General features: G+C 36.1%; 1 non-coding gene across 1 annotated transcript; it reads left to right on the top strand.

Annotated features, from left to right (window-relative positions):
• The first annotated feature begins 7021 nt into the window (after positions 1-7021).
• Positions 7022-7128, top strand: LOC128042022 (small nucleolar RNA R71). Its single transcript, XR_008197230.1, has one exon. It is a non-coding gene; the product is annotated as a small nucleolar RNA R71 (small nucleolar RNA).
• The last annotated feature ends 491 nt before the right edge of the window (positions 7129-7619 follow it).

The raw sequence follows: 7619 nt of genomic DNA, 5'->3' as shown, positions 1-7619 counted from the left end.
AAAATAGGCCTTTAAGCTCAAAATTACAGTTTCAAGGGTCTAATATCATAGGGTTGGCTTGAAAAGGTTCAAATAGTCCAAAGAAATAGTGCCTATATCATTTTAGACTTTTATGTCCCCTAGGATTTCTCCTCAAGAAAGTTACTAAGTCAATTCTAAAGAAATAAACCTTCATACATGTCTAATCTCAAAAGAAACTAAATTTCATGGCAAACATTATTAAGGCTAAGATCATATAAGCATTCCATTCTTCATGATAACATACTTTCACTTAGATAAAATCATCATTCATTCTTGCATACAACCTATCTTAGTAACAAAAAAAATCTCTAAACATTCATTTATTAAAACATACTTATGAAAGAAATAATTGAAACATACTTGAAAAAAAATTTAAAAGTTTTTGAGCAATTTATTTGCCTTACCCCCCTTTAAAAAGAAGTAATGTCCTCATTGCAAGAACAAAGTAATGAATGAAAACTGAACACCAGGTAGGGTTGTAAAGAAAGAGAGGTGAGTCATTAAGACTGCTTAAATACCAAGTCTTCCCTAATAACCCAATCCTAGATATGGTCATTCTCATTACCACATCACTTAGTCTTATTCTTTCTAAAGAAGTGTTAAGTTTGTTCATGCTTGCTATGTTTTATTCTGCAAAAATTAAATCCTAATTACAAAAGTAATAAATTCCTAAAGACCTAAAAATAATTAAATAAATAACAAGACAAGAATCCCCTTTTATTTTTTGACTCATTCCCCTTGTCTTCTTTAACTCCATCTCTGCTTGCATCGTCAGTATCTTCCGTCCATGTCTCAAAGATAGCATCTAGGAACTGAGGAACAAAATTATTAAAGATATTCTTAAAAGTATTTCGAATTATTCTTAAACATATTTCCAGTAAGTTTGTTGTTGATTGTGCATGAACTTGCACATAACCATCAAAATTGACAACTCTGACTTCCTTGAAGTACTTCCAGAAGTCGACATGGGAGTTGTATATTCAGGTTCAACACTTAGCTTGACTGGTTCTTCTTCTGGCTCAACCTTTGGTACAGGAATGTTTGGTTCCTTATCAGATTCTTCCTCTTCAGTGTTTGTGATTGAATTAGCTTCAATTTCAGCTCCATCTCCTCTGTATCCGACTCAGTTGGCTCTTCTTACTCGCCTTAATTCAGTTCATGCACCCTCTCTACTAATCTTTCAAGATCATAATTTGTAATGCATCCTTGAACATATCGCCCTTCAGATTTGCTTGAGTTTTAACATGGGCCTTTAAGCAAAGTGAAGTGATTAATGATGGGAAATAAGCACTTCCTGCCTTCTTTTTAGCACAATTGTGAATCTCATTGAGGATACTTTTCCCAACATTAATGGACTTTCTTTTTCAAAATTTTTCCCAACATTAATGGACTTTCTTTTTCAAAATTGCATATAACAAAAGCATCCATTCCATCGAGATGGTGGAACTATGTGAGATAGGCATAAAACTGTAGCGAAAGAAATAAAACCATACCTTTGCTACTCGTTTTAAGTATTCTCTTCGACAAGAATGGCTCCGATACTTTCTTATAATCCATTAGGATCTTGGATTTGTCACAACATCAAGCACTTGCTGAAGAAAATCCCAATTTATATTGTTCATCATAGGGTAGTACTCATCTTCTTCAACATCAGGTAAATTAAACAAATCATTGATGGACTTAAAAGTAAGAGGTACCTTTCTCCTTCGAATGATGACTGTAGTAGCATCTTGCGTAGTCAAACTAGCATAGAATTCTCGAACTAGTTCATCATCGGGAAATGAACGAGCATCACAAAATTGTTCCCACTTGAGAGCATTGATTTTCTTTCTAATCGGTATAGGAACAACCATCAAATCATTACTCTTCAAGTCAAAACCTTTTCCTGGCATCATAGCTTGATGCTTGAAGATTGAATCAAATCTCTCTTTAACTTCTTCATCGATCAAAATTGGGTTTTCAGGAGTAGTCTTTGAAGATCTGGTTCTTTTGTGAGACATGGTATCTTTTCCCAAAAATTAGGAAAAGTTTCTATACAAAAGAGAAAAGAGAAATCGGCAAAGTGGGTAGAACTTGCTACAGTAAAAATCTTGCGACGGCAAAAGGGAATTTCAGCAAAAAGGGAAGAGAACTAGGGTTTCTTTCGAGATTTGAGGTTGACGACACAAAAGGAAGATTTAGGGATTTTTAAGGTGTAATCAAATTGCTTTGAGGGATATGAAGATTAGTAGAATGGAAAGGGGTTTATATAGGAAAAATTAGGGCAACATGTAGGGAAAAATTAGCTACATTAGGGCTACTTGGGGAGCAAGCAATGGGTGTGATGGCAAGGCATGGGTTTTTTCGTCCTTTTTGCTGTCTTGGGCCTCAAACTGAGACTGTATCTTACTAAAAAAATTGATTCGTACTTGGGCCAAATTTGACCCCCTTTATTAACATAAAAATTTAAAATTTAAACAGAACAAATGAAATTAAAAAAAATTAAAGTCTTAATTAGAAAATTTCTTCTTAACAAATGACATTAAAATAATTACCAGGAAATGTTGGAGGGGTCATAGCCGTCCCGCTTAAGTTCCAATCTCCTTAGAAAAAATTAATTAAATGTAATAAGTTAAGAAAATAAGTTCTAATTATTTATTTATTTACAAAATAAATTCATGAAAAATTAAAGGTATGTTAATTTGAGCGAGGATTCAACTCGCTCAACTTCACCATCCTAGTAGGGTTTGAGACGTTGACCATTAACTTTAAACGTACCTTCGTAATTGTTGTATAATTCAATAGCTCTATAAGGATAAACTCGATAGATGGTATAAGGTCCTTTCCATTGGGATTTAAGCTTCCCAGGAAATAACTTCAACCTTGAATTAAACAACAAAACCTTCTGACCTTCTTTAAACTCGCGAGGTTGTATATGACTATCAAGCCATCTCTTTGATCTTTCTTTACAAATTTTGGCATTCTCATAGGAAAATAACCTCAACTCTTCCAACTCATCAAGTTGTAACATCCTTCTCTCACCGACTTGCTTAAGATCAAAGTTCAATTGCTTCAAAGCCTAGTGAGCTTTATTCTCCAACTCTAATGGCAAATGACATGCCTTTCCAAAGGCTAACTGGTAAGGAGTCATTCCTAATGAAGTCTTAAATGTTGTTCAATAGGCCCATAATGCATCATCGAGCCTTCGAGACCAATCTTTTCTGCTAGGGCGTACTACCTTTCCAAGGATACCTTTGATTTCGCAATTCACTCTTTCAACTTGCCCGTTAGACTGGGGGTGATAGGCAGTAGCAATCCTGTGCTTCACATCATATTTTTCAAACAACCACTTAAGCCATTTTTTCACAAAGTGAGAACCTTTATCACTAATAATAGCTCTTGGTGTCCCAAATCGTGTAAACACATGTTTATGTAGGAATCGCATGACTACCTTTGCATCATTTGTAGGGTATGCTTTAGCTTTAACTCACTTGGATACATAGTCCACAACAACTAAGACGTATTTGTTCCCATGCAAAGAAGGAAACGGGCCTAAGAAGTCAATGCCCCATACATCGAACAATTCAATCTCCAAAATGTTTGTCAAAGGCATCTCATTCCTCATTGATATATTTCCAGTCCTTTGGCATTTATCACAGTTCTTCACATAAGCATAAGTATCTTTAAATAGTGTAGGTCAAAAGAAACCTGCTTGCAAAATCTTTGCTGCAGTACGTGAACCACCAAAGTGTTCCCCACTTGGAGATGAATGGCAATGATACAAGATCTCAACAATCTCGCTTCCAGCTATACCCTTTCGAATTATATTATCTGCATATTGTTTAACAAAAACGGATCCTCCTAAAGATAATATCGACTATCATGAAGGAATTTTTTCCTTTGTTGATATGTCATTTCTCAAGGAATTATTCCACATGCAAGATAATTGGCAAAATCAGCAAACCAGGGTATTTTATGAATTTGATTTACCTCAAATAAGTGTTCATTTGGGAAATTCTCGTTGATAGGCACACATGACTGAGTTACCTGATCTTGCTCCAACCTCAACAGATGATCAGCTATTTGATTTTTTACACCTTTTCTGTCTTGGATCTCAAGGTCAAATTCTTGGAGTAAAAGTTTCCAACGAATTAGCCTTGGTTTTGCATCTTTCTTCGTAAGCAAGTATTTAATGGCCGCATGGTCAGTAAATACTGTAACTTTGGTACCTATAAGATATGAGCGAAATTTTTCAAAAGCAAAAACTATAGTGAAGAGTTCCTTTTTAGTTACCGTATAATTGCGTTGGGCTCCTGTCAAAGTTCTACTTGCATAGTAAATAAGGAGAAACACTTTATTTCTTTTTTGACCCATCACAGCTCCAACAGCATAGTCACTTCACCGCACATCAACTCAAAAGGTGAGTTCCAATCAGGTGTAACGATTATTGGGGCTGAGATTAACCGCTTCTTTAGATCTTTAAAAGCTTCCAAACATGCTTTGTTGAAATCAAACACTGTATCCTTCTCTATTAACAAACATAACGATTTAGAAATTTTTGAGAAATCTTTGATAAACCTTCGATAAAAACCGGCATGGCCTAAGAAACTTCTAACTCCTTTCACATTCATTGGGTCTGATAATCTTTCAATTACGTCCATCTTTGCTTTATCGACTTCAATTCCTTTCTTTATCTTATGACCTAAGACAATCCCTTCCTTGACCATAAAATGACATTTTTCCCAATTAAGGACAAGATTCATCTCTTCGTATCTCTTCAGTACCTTAGCCAAATTACTCAAACAGGTATCATAAGTGTTACCAAAAACAGAAAAATCATCCATGAAAACCTCAACAAAATTTTCAACCATATCAGTAAATATTGCCATCATGCATCTTTGAAAAGTTACAGGTGCATTGCATAAACCAAAAGGCATTCACCTAAAAGCAAACGTACCGTATGGACAAGTAAATGTTGTTTTATGTTAGTCCTTCGGAGCTACAACTATTTGGTTATATCTCGAATATTCATTTAAAAAATAATAGAATTCATTACCTACCAGTCGATCTAACATCTAATCCATAAAAGTCAACAGAAAATGGTCCTTCCGATTGGCTTTGTTTCAACTTTCTGTAATCAATACAAATTCTCCAATCGGTAACAGTTCTCGTTGGAATTAACTTGTTATGCTCATTTTCAACAATCGTGATTCCACCTTTCTTCGGCACACACTGCACCAGACTTACCCACGAAATATCTAAAATAGGATAGATGGTTCCTGCATCTAACCATTTGAAAACTTCTTTTCTTACAACTTCTTTCATAATAGGATTTAGCCTCCTTTGCCCATTAATTCAAGCTTTTTAACCTTCTTCTAAAATGATTTTATGCATGCAAAAAGAAGGCCTTATACCTCAAATATCAGCTATGGACCAACGAATTGCTTTCTTAAATTTCTTTAGAACAACAATTAGTTGCTCCTCTTGATCTTTTGTCAATTCCGCTAAAATAATCACAGGCAAAGTATAACAATCACCTAAATAAATTTATTTCAGATGGGATGGAAGTACCTTTAGTTCGAGTTTAGGTGGTTCTTCAATTGACAACTTGGGTTGCACAAATTCTCTGACTTCCAACTCCAATGGTTCAAACCGTGTGCATTGAATAAAATTTCCCGGATTGGCTTCCATCAAAGCCATGTTTTCTCCACCTTCTTCATCCTCCAAAGGTTCAAGATCTAAGGATTTCTCGAATGGATCTTCTTAAAAATTACTTTCCATAGAAACCAAGGTTTCTATCTCTTCCATAACTGAACACTCCTCTGCCGGATTAGGAAATTTCATCGCTTTAAGAATGTTAAAGGTTACCAGATCATTTTGAACTCGCATGGTGAGTTCTCCTTTCTGCACATCAATTAATTTTCTTCCCGTGGCTAAGAAAGGTCTCCCAAGGATAATCGGCACTTCCTTGTCTACTTCAAAATCTAAGACAATGAAATCAGGAGTAAAAATAAATTTTATCGACTCATACCAAAACATCATCGATCTTTCCTTTGGGATATGCTAAAGATCGATCCGCTAGCTGAAGCGTCACAGTTATAGGTCTTACTTCACCTATCCCTAACATCTTGAAAATAGACATAGGCATCAAGTTGATACTCGCTCCTAAGTTACACAAAGCTTTACCACAGTAAGATTCACCAATGTTACAGGGTATAGTAAAGATTCCTAGGTCTTTCAATTTCGGTGGCAATTTGTTCTGCAGGAACGCATGTCACTGCCTTGATATGTTCTTTACCCAAATTTCTTAGATTCTCAGTATCACTCAACAAGGTTCCTTGCGGTCTATTACATAGCTCTGTAGCTGACCCATTTGGTTTTCCAAATTTTTCAGTGTTGTTGCTTGGTTTTGGAGAAAAGCGTCATTATATGCCATGTACGCTTTCAAAAAAGGTGGTTTTGGAGCTTGCTGATTAAACCCTTGAGATTGGTTGGGTCTTTACTACAATAAGTTGTTGTTCGGTCCATTTCTTTGGTTGCTCCAAGAAAAGTTAGGATGATTACACCAAGAAGGATTATAGAAGTTGGACTGGGGTCCTTGTCCACTCCTATTTTGATATTGGTTCCCCACATAGTATACTGACTCGGGATTTGAGGGACAATTCTCAAAAGAATGACCTTCCCCATAGTACACACAGGAAACTACTTCAAACGGACTTGGTAGCTAAGCTGCAGAATTATTGTACTATTAGCGGTTAACTGTTTTATCATAGATGAAATAGACGATACCTAAGATAATAATAAAGTGAGGGTGTCAACTTCATGAACTCTAGCTACACGTCTTCCTAAAGCTGTTCGATTTGTTGGCCACTGATAGTTATTACTCGCGATCCTCTCGATGATCTCATAAGCCTTATTGTAAGACTTAGACAAAATTGCACCATTCCCAGAAGCATCTACCATCAATCTTGTATGTGCATTGAGACCATTTTAGAATGTGTCCAACTGAATACAATGAGGAATCCCATGATGAGGACACTTAAGAAGTAACTCCTTGAATCGTTCCCAAGCCTCATACAAAGGCTCGTCATCCAATTGTTGGAAAGTTGTGATTTCGTTCCTTAACATAGCGTTTTTGCTAGGTGGGAGATACTTAACAAAAAATCTCTCTGCTAATTCTTGCCATGTAGATATAGAACTTGGTGGCAATGAAATGAACCATGCTCGTGCTCGATCTCGTAACGAGTACGAAAACAAATTCAACCTCATTGTGTCTTCAGTCACACCGACTATCTTGAATGAATCACTCACCTCCATAAACAATCGAAGGTGGAGATGTGGATCTTCCGTGGGCATACCACAAAATTGACCCACCGTTTGTAGCATTTGAAACATCACTAGTTTCAAATCAAACTGGGTTGCCTCAATATCTAGCCTTCTAATTCCTGGGTTTAACTCACTGAAAAGTGGCACAACATATTGTCTGAGGATAGGATTTAATACACGATCGACTTTATTACCTTGGTCTTGATTCTGATTTCCAAGGTCCATCTTGACTTGTCTTTGAGCTGGTCATTCACGTCTTCTTTGTCTAAAAGTTTGCTCAATTTCAGGGTCTA

Source organism: Gossypium raimondii, chromosome 6 (genome assembly GCF_025698545.1).
Source record: "Gossypium raimondii isolate GPD5lz chromosome 6, ASM2569854v1, whole genome shotgun sequence".
NCBI lineage: Eukaryota > Viridiplantae > Streptophyta > Magnoliopsida > Malvales > Malvaceae > Gossypium > Gossypium raimondii.
This window is presented reverse-complemented; position numbering and strand designations above follow the sequence as displayed.